Here is a 19,466-nt window from a genome sequence, read left to right as displayed (position 1 = left end):
ACAGGCTGGAGAGTTGGGCGGACCAGAACCAGATGAAGTTCAACACTCAGACATGGAGTAAGGTGCTCCAGCTGGGGGCAAATATTCCCCAACATGCCTACAGGCTCGGTGTGACAATTTGACTTGCATCATGACCAAAAGTGACCTGGGATAGTGATCGACCATCGCGTGAACACAAGCCGGCAGTGCGATACTGTGGCCAGCAAGGCAAACAACACGCTGGCATGCATTAACTGTTGCATCTCATGCAAAGCTAAGGAAGTGATACTCCTGCTGTACGCAGCACTGGTAAGACCATAGCTGGAGTAATGCGTCCAGTTCTGGGCGACTCACTTCAACAAGGACATGGAAAAACTTGAGAGGGTCCAGAGAACAGCCACCCATATGATCAGGGGACAGCAGGGCAGGCCATATGAGGAGAGGCTGAGGGACCTGGGCTTTTTAGCCTACAGAAGAGAAGGCTGAGGGGAGACTTGGTAGTGGCTTATGACTACATCAGGGTACTACATCAAGAACTCAGTGAACAGCTGTTCACCAGGGCACTCCTGGGGAAGGCCAGGAGCAATGGAGAAACTCCTGGAAGGCTGCTTCAGGCTCAATTCCAGGAAAAACCCCTCCCAGTCAGGGTGTCCAGATGTGGAATAAATTCCCTCCACTGCTGTAGTCACCTACCCTGGAAATCTTCAGCCCTGGACTTCTGTAAGGGGATGACTGTAGAGCGCTTTCAAGGGGCTGATCATGCAACAAATGTAACTTCTGTTTGCACCCCCTAAGGCCTAATCTATAAAATTTTAAGAGGGGGGACTGAGGTGGGCCACAGCCCACCCGATTTGCTAAATTTTGTTTTTAAAATATCTGTTTTACTTTCAGAAGACCAGGCATGAGTTTTGGTAGCTCAGTTTTTCCAGAGGTACATTCTTTACTCCCAGCTCATCTTTTGGCAGTAACAGCACAAGGACAGAGCTTACCTGAGCACAGGGGATATAAGCAAGCAGGAAACACCTAAATGGCAAGCCAAATGGGAGCCTTATGGATATGAATCTAATGACTTCAGCACATAAAATGCAGGTCCTACTACCACTGAAGCTAAAGGAATCTGTTATTTGTAGAAGAATAGGCAAGTAGTTTCTAGTGGCATAATTCCCTGTATTTGGAAACTCAGTCATCCCCCTTCCAGAATAAGACAGCAATATGCTTTCCGTCATTTCCATCTCCAGCACAGACTTACACACATGCTTAACTTGACACACAGTGGGTATTTCCAATGAAGTGAATCTGCATCAGTCTTGGTATGACTGGCACTTTACCATACAATCCTGTCCCCTTAACTTCAATGAAGCAGAACTGTGGCACTAGCTACTACGTTATGAAGTCTCTCTCTCTTTTTATACAAGCAAAATGTATACTAAGAACCAAGTGGGATCATGATCTGCATCAGAGCATGGATCAAATTAAGCCCTCATGTAAGCAAGTGCACCTCTATTGACTTCCATGGAACTGTGCTCCCTTCCAGTAGGTCTGGATACAATACCCTGCAAAGTCAAACATATTCAAACACAGGCTGTGTGCATGAATCCAACAGTAAAACAAAAGCCTGCTTTGAAATGCCATGGTTTATTAGTAATCTTTTCCCCTAACAGTCATGCCTAAATTGGCTTAATTGTCTGAGATATATCCTTAGCAATTGCCTTTAGTGATTTATAGGATTAAAAATGGTTTTCCTGTGGGCAGGCGACATTGTTTACTAGTCTCTCATCTTCGGTTTGCATTTCATTTAGAAATACGTGGTGATCTGGCATTATTAAAATTGGATCGTTTCTTTATCCACATTAAATAAAAGGTGATTTGATACCAAGTGTTAAAACATCAGTGCTTTATGTTTCTCCCGGTCCATCAAATTCCCAGCATGCATTCTGGGGCTCAGCAGGAAATAATCATATGTTAAGATTCAGTGCTGCTGTAAACAAACAAAAAAAAGGCACCCAGCTTTGTCAGTTTGTCTCTAAATATTAAGAATGTGCTTCTTTTTAATAGCTGATCTCTGCAAACAATACAGAGCAGCAGAAAGAGAGACGAACCCATCTGTCCCGAGACTCCTGTTTGCAAGGAGAGCATGATAACTAAACAACTCCTCACCACCCATCACAGAAGGAACAGGTCAAAGAGAGAGCATATGGGACATGACAGAGCCTTGTTTGTGTGATATTAAAAGGAGACAAGTCATAATCAAAAGACATACACATGCAGCATGGCAACAGATGAGGAAGCGAACTTTGCTACAGCCTCATGACCGGCAAAGACAGAAGGGACATGGCAGCCTGGGAGGAGAGGAAAATCAATCTTACAGTGTGACATGAGATTCTTTTGATCAAACTAATCTTTTCATACCTCTCTTCCCTTTTGTTGCTGCTCTGAACATCTCTTGCCTTCAGGGAAAAAAAAATAAAGAGAGACAAATAGATAAATATACTGACATTTGAAATCAACCCACAAAGCACAGGCTGGGATACTAGGGTTTTGATGGGAAAGACTTGGCAGGCACAGACGTGATTCGAAACTGGTAAACCCGGTGCCAGACTCTTCACGCATGGAATCAGTTGGCAGTGGTACAGCGACATGGATCTAGGGGCCACTTCTAAGAGGACAAATGAAATGGTGAATTTTAGACTTGCTGAGTCTCATTCTGATCAAATGAGATCCTGAGACGGTGTAAATGGATTTTGATGTGTGGACATCAGAGGTGATCCTAAGTTAGGCTCTGGAGAGGCGAGCTATATTTCTAAGTCCCTGAAAGATCATAAGCATGTGATTTTCTTTAAGCGTATGCATAATTGTTACCTGAAACACATGAGGTAGAATTTTCAAAGGCAATTTTCCAAAACAAAAAAAACAAAAAAAAAAAAGGTTTTGGACGTTGAGTCATTTAGTTGCTTTTAAAAGTTGCCGCCAGTTTCAATCCGTCCTAAAACCCTGTTGAATTCAGTGGTACTTAAACAGGTGCTTAAGTGCTTTGCTGATCTGGAATGAGAAGGCTTCCATGCTTAAAGCCACATACACACAAAAGGGTGCAGCTGCGTAAGAGCCCGTGGAAATCTAAGGCAGTCTGGAAAAAATCTAAGTACAGCTTAGGCAATGAAAAGGCATTCATTTTAGCACTGGGAATTTAATTCTCAGATCTTCCTAAGAAAAGAAACATGGAGGCATTCAGCCTGCTGCCAACCCATCTCCCTTGCTCTCCCCACCATGACAAGACTGGGGTGATCCTGGTCTGAGGAAGACGTGGGGAGCAGTAAAGGCTCCATTCCTCCCTATGCCCAGCGGGGAATGACTCCCTGGGCAGGGTCATGCCTCCCCTCCAACAGGCAGGAATCAGCCTTCTCTGCTCTGCTCCGCTCCCAGTCTCCAGAAGCAGAGTGGAGTGAGCAGTGGGGCAAAGCCCCCAGCCCATTTCCCAAATCAGACGGTCCAGATTTGGGGAAAAGGCAGGAAGTAGTGATGGTTGCCTCCCTCCCTCCCATCCCAGACCAATCCAGGAAGGGAAGGGAGCAGGAAGCAGCTGTTCGTCTGCTCTGATCCCAGTCTGAGACTGGGAGGAGATGGGCAGCAGCTGCTCCCCATACTTTCCCCAGGCCAGGGTAACCCCAGTCTCAGGAAAGTGCAGGGAGCATCTCCCCACCACTCAAATCCTCCTGGTCTCTCAGAGAAGTTGAGCAGCAGGAAAGTGCAAAGATGCTCTTTCCTGTAAGTGAAGCTCCCCTGCAGGACAGATCGTCCTCGCTGACAAAGGAACGCTTTTCTCCTTCGGGAGGCATTTTTCCCCACTTGGGGTTTCAACTCAGGAGAACAGTGATTCTCCAGGTAGAAACATGATGCCTGTACATGGCAATAGAGAACATGGAATTTGAGAGGTATAAGTTGCATTTATCCAACCCGTTCTTTACACATTTTTCTCTGTCATTGGAATCCAAAGGTAAGCAATAGTGATGATAGCATGCAAAGGGCAGTATGTGTCCCCCAGTTCCTACTAACATAAAGCAAGAACATTTAGACGGCTACCTCATTTTCCAAAGGGGTTTCCATATACGCTATATAAGAAATATAAGCCAAGCATTTAAGAGTCAGCTAGCCAATGTCATGAATAGCCATTGTCTCTTTTCTCAGGGGGTCCTGTTGAATTACGTAGCTACGCTTTTCACCTTTCCTTCCTTCATGTATCAAACATAAATAGATTATGTATGTGGGATCATAACCTGTCTGTATGTGTATATTTTATCATCAGAAAAAACTGCTCACAATATGTACATGTTAGTGTGAACAGGCACCACCTGGGTATGAACTCACAAAGCATCTTTGTAGTATTGTATCTTTAATTCCTGCAAAGGGACGTGATTTGGAATTTATCAAGGAGAAAGGCAAAGAGGTTCTAGAAAAATAGAATTGAATTCTTTAAAAATTTGCTCTAAATGACTATAGGATCACTTCATCAACTGGTGTAAATTTGCATAGAGCTATTAAATCAATAAGCCCATGTCAAACTATGAGAAGCTTGCACATAGTCGTTCATGACAAGTGAAAGCCTTACTTGTTCCACTTTCTTTGACCATGCTACAGAAGTCTTCAGTGAAGGACTGAACACCCTGAATTTCTAGAGGATCATTTAAAAAAACAACGGTTAAAGGTGCTCCCATTCAATACTAATTTAAAATAAAGGCTTTCCCATATAGGTTAACACATGCCAGGTACACCTAAGTATTTATAAAAAGGTATGCATTTATATAATTGATCATGAGTAATAGTTTGAAGCGAGAAAAAGGAAACATTCATGCCAGAGATAAGAGGTTCCGGGGACCTCCAGAGAACGAGTTTACTCCATTAGTGGAATAATCCCCCATGGGAAGCTGAAGAGTCTCTTTCGCTAGATGTGCTCAAGAGAAAATTGGATTTAAAGGTGAACTGTAAAGGTTCTGCCGAAAATTAAAAACTCACTCATAAGATCCCAAGAGAGGAAAAGAGTCTACAGTTGCTGTTTAAATATGTCATTAGTGCTGGATTTTAGTATATATAAGACAGTTTCCTGTTCTTTAACATGCTGAAAGTTTGATCTGCAGATTTTTTTTTGTTTCCTCTGCTAAGGTAAGTGCCAGCAGAATTGCAGCGTAGAAGTGCTCACCTGTTTTCAAAACCTAGTAATTTTCAGCCCAAAGAAAAAAAAAAATGGATATGTGTTTTACACTTTGGCTTAAAATCTACCCTCAGTCACACAGGCATAACTCAAACAAGGACTTCAGAGGGACTGTCAGGGTGCGCCGGTCTTGTCCAAGGTCACTCTCTCAGGAAGGGGCTCTGATGAGAGCGTGCTGTTGCTGTGTTACAATACTGCATTTTGGTTCAAAGCCTAACTCGTTCCTGGTATATGAATTTTAGAGAACCCACTGTCTTTGGAAAATGATACATTCTTCACAGCCCAACTGTAATCAGATCTAGACCCAGTTCTTGATGCATATACTGCTATATATATGGGGGCATATAATTTTTAGGAGTACATAAACAAATGTCAAACTTGGATCAGTTTCTATGGGCAAATAGAAAGGAATCCCCATTGCAAATTACCTTGCCAGGCTCCAGTCGTTAACCTCATGTCAGCCTCTTGCTCTTGCTCTCGTTAGTCATTCCATGATTGGACAAAATATTTGAACATCTTCCCATTAAGGGGGATTTCTTATTATGTTATGCCTTTATGGGCATGGTGACTACAGCTCAGCATTCAAAGCTAGGCCAAGCCCTGGGCCCTGTCCTAATCCTATGAGGGACTCATTGCTATCTCCTAGTAGGAGATGCAGATGCCCAGCACATTTTAGGATGTGGTCTTAGGTAAGAAAGGTGGTTATAGCTCTGCAGCCCTTCTGAATGCAGGTGAGTGCTAATAGGTTACAAGGATGGAAATGTGAGGACAAAGCATACCTGGGCAATGAGTGCTCAAGTACAGCGTGAGGGGAAGCAGCTGTAAAGAACTAATAGTCTCTTCCACAGCTGAATGTGGGATACAAATGAGGTCAGTGAGTCTGCAAGCTGGCAATCAGAAAAGGAAAAATAAGTTAGGGATAGAGGGTGGAGGAAAGAGCCTAACTAAAATACTTGAATTGTTTCACTTAATGTCTGTCCTGGATAGGGTGAGATGAGGGACAAAAGGCTACAGAAAAAAGTACTACTTCAGATGATATGGAAAGCCTCCACTCTTTGATGTCATCCCCTTGCAAACATAATAAAATTCATCCTTAGAAGGGAATGTTAGTTAGGATACTGGACTAATGCTCATGAAGTTCAAGTCTCAGTTCTGGCTTAGACAACTTATGTGACCTTGAACTAGTTAACTGAAGTGCTCACTTTGAGTGCCTCAGTATACCCTAATAACCCTGGCTTTGCCTGGTCTATAAACCATTCAGTGAAGATATTATGGCTAGACAAATAATACATTGATATAATCTGCCTTTACAATAGTTTAAGAAATAACTGGATGGATGACATAAACCTCTACATGAATGTAACTTATGTGAGCCCAGTGTAGAATTATCCCAAGATAGATCATGGATAAAACCACACCTGGTATACATACTGTCCTTCCTCATCTTATTCCAGGGTGGCCAATTATTCAAGGCAAGCAGTTTATTATTTCCCTCCCCTACCATCTATGTGCAAGCCTGCAGTAGCCACCTCCTGCCTGCAGCCACCCCAGAATAGTTGCACATTTGTCTACTCCGCATTTCAGTACCATATAAATCAGTGTTTAAAAACAATGTGGATTATACCAGTGTAAATGCATCTTCTGTCCAGGCTCTCTTTCTTACCATATATCTAAACAGCATCTAGCATAAAAGAGAGCTGCTCTCTGCGTACTACCGCAATACAAATAATGGTAATAGTTGAACTGAAGGTAATGGAGCTACACTAGTGGTGAATTTGACCTGTACTTATAAGAAGAGATATGGCAATAAATAAAGTGGAGCCTTCCAATCTGTTGAGAGCAGGTTACTGCCATTTCTCATTCCTGACTTGTTGATTAACTTTGCCATAAGGCTGGATTAATGCAGATGCCACTTCTTATTTTTGTTGAAGCCTTTTTTTCACAAAAGTGTGGTATCAAATATTTAAGGTCTTGTATATTCTATGAGTTATAGCAGGGGAGATGGGGCTACGCTGACCTTTTCAGTATTCTGTATTGTGACTAGCTATAGTCATTCCATTCAGTTCACTGTTTTACAGCCTCACTACGCTGCAGAGTACAGGGTGGAATGGCCACCCCCATCACAATATGAAACAATGAAAGGTCACAATAGTGAAGTATACTGGTATATGTCAGGGAATACATTAAGGCACTAAAAAGTGGACATGTCGTCTTTGTGCCAGAGCCCATAATGAGAAAAGAAAATGGTGCAAACAAATTTCTCATTGTGGGAGGCAACGTGAAACTAGGAATGTTGTGTACACAGGTAGGCAGGCACACGCACAGGCCCATATGTGAACAGTGTGTGTGCGCGTGTTATATCACACAAAAATGTCACAGAAATTCATGCAAACTTGGCAATAAATGCATGCATATATACACATACATATCTGTAATCATACAAAACACAAATAATATTGCTCACACGGGTTTTACTGCAAACCCAAAAGTGAATGTCTGGGTGCTTTTTATGCTTTCTCCTAATCCCAAAAATCAGTGACCGGTACAGCTGTGTGAAACAAGCTCATAGGATCTGCACTCATCAAAATCTCCCTTGGAGTTTGGGTGCTCAGTCCATATATTTTCCCCATTAAACCATGGGCTAGATCCTCAGCTGGCATGAATTAACATAATGTGACTGAATGGAATGACACTACTGATTTATATCCGCTGAAGGTCTGGCTCCAAAAAACAGTACAAGTATACCTGGGATTAAGCTGAGAGAGGCTCAAAAGTTGTCTTAAGTTCACTGAAAACCCCAGCGGTTCTCCTTTCTTTTAGCTAACCTAGGAACATGTTTTGGGTGCCGCAAATCCCCAAAGCATTTTACAACAGTATAGTGCCACTAAGTTATTAGTATTACTCCCGGCTGGCAATCAAGTAAACAATAGTACAGATCATCTTCAAGTTTAGTTCAACAAGTCTTCGTCCATCTGTACTATTAGCCAACTTCATGAGTGGAATTAGCACGGCAACAAAAACCACCATAAACTGTTAGGACAAAAAAGAAAGACAAGGGAGAGATGTGGGCCAGTTTAAAGATTAATTATGGTGTTAGCACGGGATTCATCAAATCAGGGTTCCACGTTTTGTTCTGCCACACACTTGTATGCAACTCCAGGAAGTTACTTAATTTCTATGACTCTCATCTCCCACATGTAAATTTGGTTATAATAGTAACTACTCTTTTCCCATCTTGTTCCATTTAGACAGCAAGCTCTTCTGAGACGGGACTGCTCATACATGCTATATGTACAGCAAGTACCAAGCATAACGGAGTTGCAAACTTAACTGAGGCCCTACATTTTTGTCATACAAAATAATAAAAAGAAACCAGGTACTTACTTGCAAAAAAATACATTTTCAATATCTTTAGCAAGTTAATATCAGAACTCAAGATAAGATTGTGAACCGATGCATGAGAACAATATAATCTTAGAAAATTAGATGATAAACTACAGTATTAACTGTATGATTTAAATGCCATGTTTGATCATTCTGATTAAGGACAACATTTTTTAGCTTGCTACATTTGCAAGTTTTCCTCAGCATGAAAGCCTTTATTGACACTATCACAAAGCAAGAGCAAATGAATAGTAAGATAACTTTGATCAGACTTTTATTGATTTTTCTGTTAACTTTTCTGAGGCTGGTCTTGATTCAAGTGCTTATGTTTTAGGGCTGATATTTTTGAAGCCTGCCTGCCAAGCAGTTTTAAATTTCACAGGAGGCAAATCTAGGAAATTTCATTTTGGAATCGGGGATGTTGTTGATACCAAAAGATCTTATTAGCAATAAAAGAATATTACCTATAATTGAATAGCTCCTCAATTAACAAGTTGGAGAGCCAGCAAACAAAACCGGTTCCTTTTGACGCACACACAGTGGGAGGCATTTGAATTACCAATGAACCAATTAGCATACTTTTACCCAAACTAATGAGGAAATAACTAGATAAAATGTGCTAAACTGAAAAAAATTGTAAATATTAGCTCCATGTGAAATGAATGTGGGGAAAACTTAGCAATTAGGGAATTTGTTGCTGTGCTTCAATAAATATTTTGTATTAGCAGTACAGCCAAAGTAAGATGGAGGACAGAAGTCAAGAGGATCAGATTATTATTATTATTTATATCATGGCATTGCTTAGAGGCTCTGCTGTGATAGGAGCATGCAGACATAGTAAGAGATTGTTTCTGTCCCAAAGAGCTTAACTAGTAAATAGATAAAGGGTGGAGCAAGAAACAGAAGTATAGACTTGCCCAGGGTCACAGAGTGTATCAACAGTAGATCCAGGAATAAAACCCAGTTTGGCAGCCACAAAACCATCCATTTTTTGCTTTCAAGAGTGCTCTGCTGAAATGAACAACATGATTTTCTAGGGCCCAGAGACCCACTGAAGTCACTAGTGCTACAAGACATAGTAAATGAGGAAAGAATCGGGCCTTCAGTCACCTGCAGTTGTTGGCACGGTTTTAAGGACCTTTTATGGTATTAAGGACCAAACACTCATTAGTTGGAGAAACATATCTGAGAGGGTAAAAAATACAAAAACCAGGACACTGTCAGCCTTCATCTGCCAGAACTAAATATGCGTGGTGTTTTCATGAGTGGTGTGTAATCATGTCATTCTAATTGCAAATAATTATCTCCCCCCCCCCCGACCCCTTGGAAAACAGGTTTAAGTTTGTATAAGGTAATGAAGCAGGGGTCTGAAGATCAGTTATGGAACAAATTGCATTAAGCGATATCAGCCAGTTGTCTGTTCTGATTTCTGCACTTGGAAGGCTCTATAGCACCCATTCCCTCTGGCTGATGGACTGTTATTATGCTTCTTGTTCTATGAAGAGACAGAAATTAAGTGATTAAGGAAAAGTATTACAATCAGCTTCCATTCATCTGCCACCTGAAAACTGATGCCGCTTCATCCCAAGTTTTGTTAAGCCCCTTTCAATAAATAATATGGAAACAGAAATGAGAAGGATGTTGCTATGTAACTTCCAGTTTTGAAATGTATGAGGCACAGTGACCTTAGCCCCTGGAGATTATGTGCAAACCATTTATATGCGCAGCTGTACAAATTGCCAGAGTTTAATGTTAAATTCCATGGAAAATCATCTTTGCTGCTCTGCGTTTGAGGAAAGGACAAGGTTTAAATATTTAATAGGTTTCCATACTGTGCGAGCACATTTAGCATGGCACTAGTGGGTAGCCCAGCATAAAGATCTCTTTTAGGACTTTGGCTTTAAGCATATGTAAATAGTTCCCAGCCACCAGTGTGTTCATGATACAAGCTCATCACCGACTGAAGAGGCAGGGAGCGCCACTTAGATTATCAAACCTGATGATCGCCTCCTACCTACCCAATTTCTGCAAGATTACTCACAAAAGCACACCTGTCTCCACAATCTAATCTAAATCTCTATGGAGAGGAGTTCAGTTGTCTCCATAATCTGTAGAGCTAAGTGGGAATAAGAGTTTCTGTTTTGTAAGAGCTTCCACAATGTCATAGTCCTCCCTCCCCACCCGCACCCCCACTTCGGAAACGGAATAAAACCAATATTTTAAAAAATGCTCTGCAACGTGGAGTCAAGATCCAGCCTAGATTTCAGGAGCTATCAGAGTGTTGGTCACTGACGCACGTTTCCTCTGTCCTCGCCTGGAGTCCTGGTGTCCAACGAGTAGGCTGAAATCCTGCCAGAGGCAACATCAGGACTCAGTTGTAAGGCCTGTGTGTCTTTTGCTATCTATTTCATATCACATCTCCAGCACACTGTTATTAATCCATGTTCAGAGCAAGAGTCAAAGTCCCCACTCCTAGGAAAGCAATTCAGATTGAAAGACTGAAGATGTAGAAGAATATTATCTCTCTGACTCAGCAGCCCGCTCACATGTGCTCTTACAAAATTAAATGCCCTGCCATTTTGACTTATGGGCTCTCAGTGCTGTGGGAACCTTATCAACAACCTTTAGAGGACAGACAAGGCCTAAGCATTTCTTGCTACAAAGTTTACAAAGAGTTAGATACACACACATTTAATTTCCTCCTTCTGGGGCCTTTTGGCGCATATCACAAATATTATTAATATATTGAATGTACTACTTTTCTGTTCTCTTGACATTGTGGACAACAATCATTGTTCCAGGGTTAATGGGTTTGCACATTGCTGCTGTACCCTTTACAGAGACAGACAGACAGACAAAAATAAGATATTCTGTATCCCCCAGTTTATTTAACTTTGCCAAGGATCAAAAGCGAGTAATGGGACTGCCTCAATCATTCCAAAATAAAGTATCTACTTAAAAATGAATACATTACACATGTTTGCCTACCATTACTTTATCAAAATGCTTTGCAAGGCGTTCCTGGGAGAGTTATCCCAAAGCCATCCGACTCCTCACAAAAAAATGTGGCTTATTGGCCCCCAAACCAAACTGAATTAGTATTAGTTGGAAAACCAAATTTCTGTTTTACAGGAACTTCCAACAATTGGGAACAAAACCAAATTTGAGATCTGACAAAGTCAAAACTTTGAAAACCCCTATCTATATCTATATCATTATTCAGAAGCATCACAATGTGCTGTTTTGTTCATGTCAGTGGGTCTGTCTACACAAGACACTACTGCACAGAGGTAATGAGCTGCTGTGACACAGCTTGTTGGTACTGCGCGGTAGCATCTGAAAAAAACATGCGCAGGGATACTACTGCACAGTAACACCAGTTGCTGCACAGTCTGTTGCTCGTGTAGACGTGGCCAGTAAGCAGTAGTAAGCGTGAAGTCTTTCGCCCAGGTTCAGGCCCATAATCCTAAACTGGCCCACCATCTCTTAGGTGGGATTCTCTTCTTTTCCCGTGACAGATGACAGTAAGTTTTAGGCACTCCTGCTCTTCTGCATCTAAAGCACAATTTGTTTCTTCCTTTTTTCCCCCACTCTCTCCATATCACCTAATCTAAGGTAGATTGTCCTAGGCCAGCACTTCTCCCAGGAAAGCCCAGAGGCTATGGGAAGTGGTGTTTGTGAATCTGTGGGTAGTACTTCACTTTCTAAGTCAGTGTTGAATCAATCCCAGAGCATGTTCTTTACACTTTAATGTACATAATGCTGGAGGCAAGACATCTGGAACATGATTCTGATCACGTGAGGTCATTAAAGATCCCAGGGCACTTCTTACCTGGGTCAGACTATTAATTTTCTCGCCCTGGACAAATCCCAGTTCAGCTCCTTTTATATAATATTTCCCTATGCAACTTCAGACACCATATTCTTCAGAACTGTCTTTGGCTGGTATGTCATAATGCTGTGTACTGTTAAACCATCCCACCCCAGAGCTGCCTGAACTTCCGTCTTAAGTGATGTAAATGTCTTTGAAGTATGTGAGGTGAAAGGCACCATCAGAAAGAGAGATGGGTCATTTTCAGCAAAGAAGATCTGTGATATGGAATTTTAACTTTTATCAACTAAATTCTACATTTTTTGAGGGGGGGGGTTGTTTAAAAAAAAAAAAGGTATAGGGTGAAAAAGCTGTATAATCCTCAAAAAAGGCCCGAGTGAAAAATGTCAATTAGCTATAATTATGAAAACAGAATCATCAGATTATTTGAATCTCGATGGCACCACTGACATTCCATTGAGTTTTCAAAATAGGACATCATTTATGCATAGTACTTTGTGCTAGTCCTTTGCAGGACTGAACTGCATGTTGATTTATACCAGCCAAAGAACTGACCCAAAATGTTATTGCTGAATGACTGAATTAGTTGTTTTTTTCTTCCCTGTAACAAGAAAAATCCCACAGACCCTAAAATATTTGATTACTTTGGAATAGTCTGAATTATAAAAAACAACCTCCCCACCCCCACAAAAAAATAAAACAAAACAAAAAAGCCCAGTGAGAGATAGAAAACAACATCTACGATTGAATCATACCACTGAATATTTGTTTTTAATTTACATATCCAGAGATGCTGTATGTATGAAACAAATAATTCAAGGCTCCAGGCACAATACTCAAAGTACTTTATAGAAAAAGGTGGATATTTATTACCGATGCTGGAGGATATAAAGTTATTTGCAAGGTATAGACTTCATTGCTCTTTCCATGCAATAGAGATTTATACTACTTATTGATTCATGTGTTCAACAGCTAAGAATAATTCTCAGCCAAAGAGATTAAAATGACTTGACATCACTGGGTCCAACCTTGCAGTAGAAGGAAATTGAGGAAGTTGACCCAAACTTTATGAAGCATCTGTGGGGCTGTTGGGAGTAGGAGAGTGGCTGAGACTTTTCACGTTATCAGATGCATTCAAAGACTGTCGTGCCTCATGTTTTGACAAAGAGAAATGTTTTCAAAAGAGCCTAAAAGGCACATAATCAGAACTTAGGTGAGAGTGTGGGCATAAGCCCTAAAACACAAGTCAAGCTGGCTTCATTCCAGCACCCTAAAAAGTCATGCTAAAACTAAATCTAGTATGAGCCTCCATTTTGCAACTCAGCATCTCCAACCAGGTCCAGGTGCATGCTCAGGATCCAGCAGGGTCTTGGTCTAGATGGCCACCTGAGGTTCCTTCCAGCCCTACTTTTGCATTGGTCTATGACCCAGAGCAGCCACGTTTGTGTCTTGTTCCACCCTACGCCACACCATACTTCTAACTGTTGGCTGAGAGCAGATGAACTCTACATGTAGCCCTTGCTGTGCAGGAGGAAAAGCCCACAATTAGCACATGGTGACAACACTGAAATCAACCCAGCAACCAAAACACTTACCCTAAACCACAGAAACTAGACTTCAAGGCTTTCCTTATTCTGAGATTAGACCCCAGATCTCTTCCCTCTGCTCAAGAAGCTACCCTAATCAGAGGCCTGTAGAGTAGGCCCAGCAAATGCCTCCTCCGCCCATTATGTTGAGTGTTGAACCCTGAGCAGACAAAACTTCAACAGTCACAGAGTCTCTTGTAGGTTCTGGTTCCTGCTTCCTACTACTCTTTACATATTTACATTAAAGAGGAAATGATGGTTGAAAAAAAAAAAAAAAAAAAAAATACAACAATAAGCCTGGTAGCAAGCCTAAACCAGGGACTCCCCTCTCCCCAGAACTACACTGGCCGGCCCTCTGTTGTTGTGAAAATCCCACTTTAAGTTCCTGAGGATAGGATTCAAACTGTTAAGGGCAGCATTTGTAAAGGCTTTAGGCATCTAAAGATGCAAACAGAAGACAGCTGTGATATTCAAAATGCCTGGACACCTAACACTCATGGGTTGCAATGGGAGTCAGAGACATATGCTATTTTAGAAATTAGGTGATTATCTACATATCTGTGTGTCAAAATACTGTAAAATTGCACCCAGAAGCTAGAATATTATCCCAGTGTACCAAGTAGCATGAACATGAACAAAAAGAAAATCCTTTCCACAGTTTTTAATTTAATCATAAAAGTAAAGAAAGAAAAAGCCCAATTCTCCAAATCATGGTCATTTCTATCCGCAGAACCACATAGGCAGAGACCATTTGTGCATCAAAACAAACTGGCCTTTCTTGTTTCCTATCTAACCTGCAGAAAGCACCCACCGGTACACGCAAAAGTCCAAGAGTTGAGCTGCTTCCATGCTGACTAACATCTGATGACAGCCAGACACCAGATATATTATGCTAGTTTAAGTCCTGGTCTACCCCCTCTCCACTTCCAACCACTGCAGTGTCAACATGATGTGGGGGCCAGCAGTGGAACCAACACACATTTGAAAGCAGCTTTTCATTTTTTACTTTTAAAATTTTTGATATCGCTTTCAAGTTACCCTAGGCCCCAATTTCCCTATCACCGATGCAGCATTGAGCCTATTGATTTAGATTCCACTCTGATATCTGAAGCAAAGCAGCACTAAACAGATCAAGAACAATGCTAAAGTGATCCCCAAAAGCCAAATCAACAAAAACATTCTCAATGGGAAAAAGAAAATGAGTGGGAGGGGACAAAGACAGGAAGTGAGACAGGAATACAACCCTACAAGTGTGTAAACAGCTCTGCACTGCCTCCACTCCACAATCACATTATGCAGAGCTGGTCTGCAGAGCTGTTGGCCCTGCTTTTTTTCTTTGCATAATTTCAGTGCGTAATGACACTAGCAAAATAAATAAATACTGCAAATTAAAAATTTAAAAGGCAGCTGACATGAATGAAACCTAAGCTAGATCTGGAAATTGAGACAATAAAGGGACTGATCTGCAGCAACAAAATACTGAGGGGAGCCACGTAACAATGGGTGAATACAAGCCAACACGGCGTGTCAACCATGTTTTGAAGGTTTAAGTGGGGCTTAAAAGTGTACAAAGCTCTCACACTGGCTACTCTGCTGAAGGCAGGAGATCAGTCTCCCCTCAGTAAAACAGGGAAAAGAAGAAACCTTGGAGAGCTTCCAAAATGCAAAATAGTAAATTAAAGTAAGTGATAATGGTGAAACTGGAAACTAATCTGAGAAGAGTTAGGAAGTACTGAGCTAAGGGCATTCAATGCCTCTTTATGGACCTGATTTACCAAAGCACTCAGATTGGCCCTTAATCCCATTCCTACTCAGGGCAGCTGTTTAGCACAAATCTGATATTAAAAGTCAGTCTTAAAGCACATACTTAACAGAATTTAAGCATGTGTTTAAGGATGCTTTCTTGACTCTGGACCTTATTGTACGTGGGTATAAATTGGGAAGACAATTCAGGCAGGTCCACTGAGGACAAATCTGCCTACTTCTGCATAACTGAGGCAAAATGACCCATAGAGCATTTGATTGCTCATTATTTGCAGCCTTATCGCTTTAGAAAGAGGTGTATAACTGACCCTTTGTGTTTAATCTCAGCGGGTATGGGAGATATGGTCCCAGGCACTGGGCAGGTTTTTCTCTTACACTCGGACAACTGATCAAAGAAACATAACGATAACTTAGTACTTTATACGTCATACTTCCACGGTCAGCGAGCTGAGTTCTGGTCACCATTTATGTGAGTAAACAGTAGAGCTGATCCAACAGGAAAGGAGCTTTCAGTGCTTCACTAACAACAAGAACAACAGTGACTTTGATCGGAGCCGGATTCATCACTCATTACTCATATTGAGTTGTACCTTACTTTGGGCCAGACTACAGTAACATTACAGTCACAGCTGGTCAGAGAATAGATTTTCTGTCTTGCAAGAAACTGTGATTTCCAATTTTTACTTCATCAGAGATAAGGTTAAAAAAAGTAAAATTTCATTTTTTTTCCATGAACAGAATGCCAAAAAGTTTAGTGTCAAGTCTATTAAAATGTTCCAGTGGTCTAAACGTGAAATGCTTCATTTAGATTTTGAACCTTTAAAGTACATAAAGAAAGAGTCATTTCAAAATGGAAAGTCACAACTTTCTGCTTTCTGTGGTTGCTGTCAAAACTGATCTGACTTTCCCAAATAAATGGGTTCAATTGAACCAGTAACCTCCAGATTTTTCTAACTAGTTCTTTGTATAGTGAATAATACCTTATTCCTTGAATATTCCCTTTAGTTTCAGTGCAGCTGTTCTTGGTGTAAAGTACTGTACAGAGTGAGTAGATGCCATCATCCATCCCTCTGATCAATCTGCCTGGAATCAATGAGGTTTCCTTGTATAGTAAAGCACTGGTCAATATAAACAAGCACTGTAGAAATGGGCCAGTGGCAGTTTTCATATTCCAAGCACTTTAAAAAGATTATCTAACTATTTCAAAAGATACATTAACATTACTATATGTGCTTTGAGAGACCCTTAATCACTTGATTGCTGATCATATAGATTTTGGGCCATTACAAGCCATTAGATCATTCAGCCATTTCTGATTTTCATTTGATTATTATTATTGTCAGTCTGATAGAAAAATCTAGGGTGATTTCCTCTGCTGGTGCAAGTCAGCAGAGCTCAATCAGCCGCTTGTGAGCTACGTAATTTTGTACCCATGGAAATGTTGAAAGTTAAGAAGCTGAAGAGCCAGACCTTCCCAGGGAAGTGTCATTATTTGAGAGTTTCTTTTTCAGCTGAACAGCCACAAGAACAAAAATCACCAATGAAGTTCTGGCAAGTATTTGTTATTCTGCTCCGCACCAGCCCTTCAGTCCCTTGCAATATCCATGGACACTAGTTACAGCACTCCGGGAAGGGGCAACGCAGGGAAGTTAGATTATTAATAAACTAACACAACAGATGGGAAAATGTAGTCAATAGTTTATTATTGATCCAATTTGTCCTAGATCTTTCTAACCAAAGGAAATTTCCAATGTGGAGAATCTGATATTGAGCTTTCCACCTACTTACTTAATCACATTTCTTTTCATAACCCATTTATGTTGGAGACTCCCCCTATATTGAACACACCTTAATGGTATTATATTCTGAGGAGCAAGCACAACTGAAATACTAACTTTATTAGTTGCCTGACTCTACCTGACAGGAGTTCTGGCTTCAGCCTGACAGAAGGTAGACACGTATGGGGAAACGAGGTTAAAAACAAACACAGGATCTGGAAAAAGTGGCAGAAGGTATAAATGCTCCCCTGTATGAGATAAAAACAGGCACTGCTGTGTTTTGTGCATCAGGTTTGATATAGGTTTTTCCTGCTACAAACAAGCAATCAGAAAAACAACAAAATAAAGAATATAGGAAACAGCAGCCCCTGTTGCAAGGTCTGGATGGAAACTGCATTCCTAGGACAGCAAAGACACTGGAATGGACCTTTCTGACCCTGACAACAAAGATCTGCAGGTAATAACATTTTTGCAACATCTCACAAGCTGATCAGAAAGGTTATGTTGGTGAAAAGGTCGTAAAAGGGACCTGCTGGGTCCAAAGCATTCAGACAATGCTCGGGCCTAATCAGATTAATTGTCTTGCCATCAGTTGTCCAATTTGCACTTCTCTCACCCTGGTTTTACACCAATGTAACTCCATGGTTTCATTGGAGTCGCTCCTATCCCGAGTTTACGAGAGAATAGAAGCAGGCTCTGCTTGTTGAAAGAACTGTGTCAAGGTATGACTTCCCCTCTCTCAGTAACTACTGCCCCACTCACTGACCAATGCCAGATGTCATCATTTTGAATACAGAAGAGATAACTGCTCCATCCCCTCAAGTTCAAAAAGATGATGGGGTCCAAGATTATGAAAAGAACTGAAAACGTTGCTCAGCTGACTTTCAAAAAAGGAGACATTTCAAGGTAGCAACCTCCATGAAAGCAATTCTCAGCGATGGTGATGCAGCATCTCAGAAATATGATAATGCCTTTTCCAAATGCACCAACTTCGTCTTAATAAGTAGTTGGGAAAATCTTAAATAAAACTGAGTTCTTAGAACTAATCTCTTTTGGGAATCTTCATCCTGCCTCTTGGCTCTCCTTTCAACAGTAGCTGACTTTCAACACGACCCAATTCTTTAAACAGCATTTAGCTTTGCTAATTCCCATCTTCTCCAGATTAGCAGATCCTTTCCCCAAACTTTACTGAAATTCAAATGCACTAGATCTACATTTTCTCTGCCAATAAAAAAAAAAAATCAAATATCCTATCAGAGGAAGATTCAAGGTTAGTTTAACAAGGCCTATCATTGCTGAATCCACGTTGCATTTTTTCCCCCCACTTACCATCATAATTTCAAATACTCTTTCTTCCAAAATTTGTTCCTAGCCTTTCAGACTATTGAGGTCATACCAAGAGGCCTATAATTACCCAGATCACTTCTCCTCCACCACCGCCCTCCTTTTAATATAGATAACAGATTTGCTATTACCAATTAACAGGCATGGTTCCCACAGAGAGCGATTAATTTAAAAAACTGCAGGTCCTTGGGCCTGCAATTGTTTGCTAGTTCCTCCAGAATTTTGGGATGGAGATTATTAACCAGTCCCTGTGATTTGAGGCAAAGAATTCATTTCATTTTTTGGTTCATCTTTACTTTATATTTCATCTCTCTCCACTTCTCATGCTGAAGTGGACCAACTTGTACCCTTTATATTTCTAGGGCCGAAGAACTTTGGCTGCCTGGTCCTGGTCTGGGACTCCACCACCTAACCCATCCACAACATTTTCAGCTCTTTTTAGTGGCAGTGTTTGAGATACATGGCCTGAATGTACTCAGCTTTGCTGCTGTTCTCTGGGGCTTCAGGAAAGAACACTTTTAGCTTCTGCGTCATTGTCCATTACAAAACTCTTTGCCACTGCTCTTGTAGGCTAGGGACAGACATAACACATAAAC

The sequence above is a fragment of the Crocodylus porosus genome, unplaced genomic scaffold (genome assembly GCF_001723895.1).
Source record: "Crocodylus porosus isolate Cpor-Errol unplaced genomic scaffold, CroPor_comp1, whole genome shotgun sequence".
Classification (NCBI taxonomy): Eukaryota; Metazoa; Chordata; order Crocodylia; family Crocodylidae; genus Crocodylus; species Crocodylus porosus.
This window is presented reverse-complemented; position numbering follows the sequence as displayed.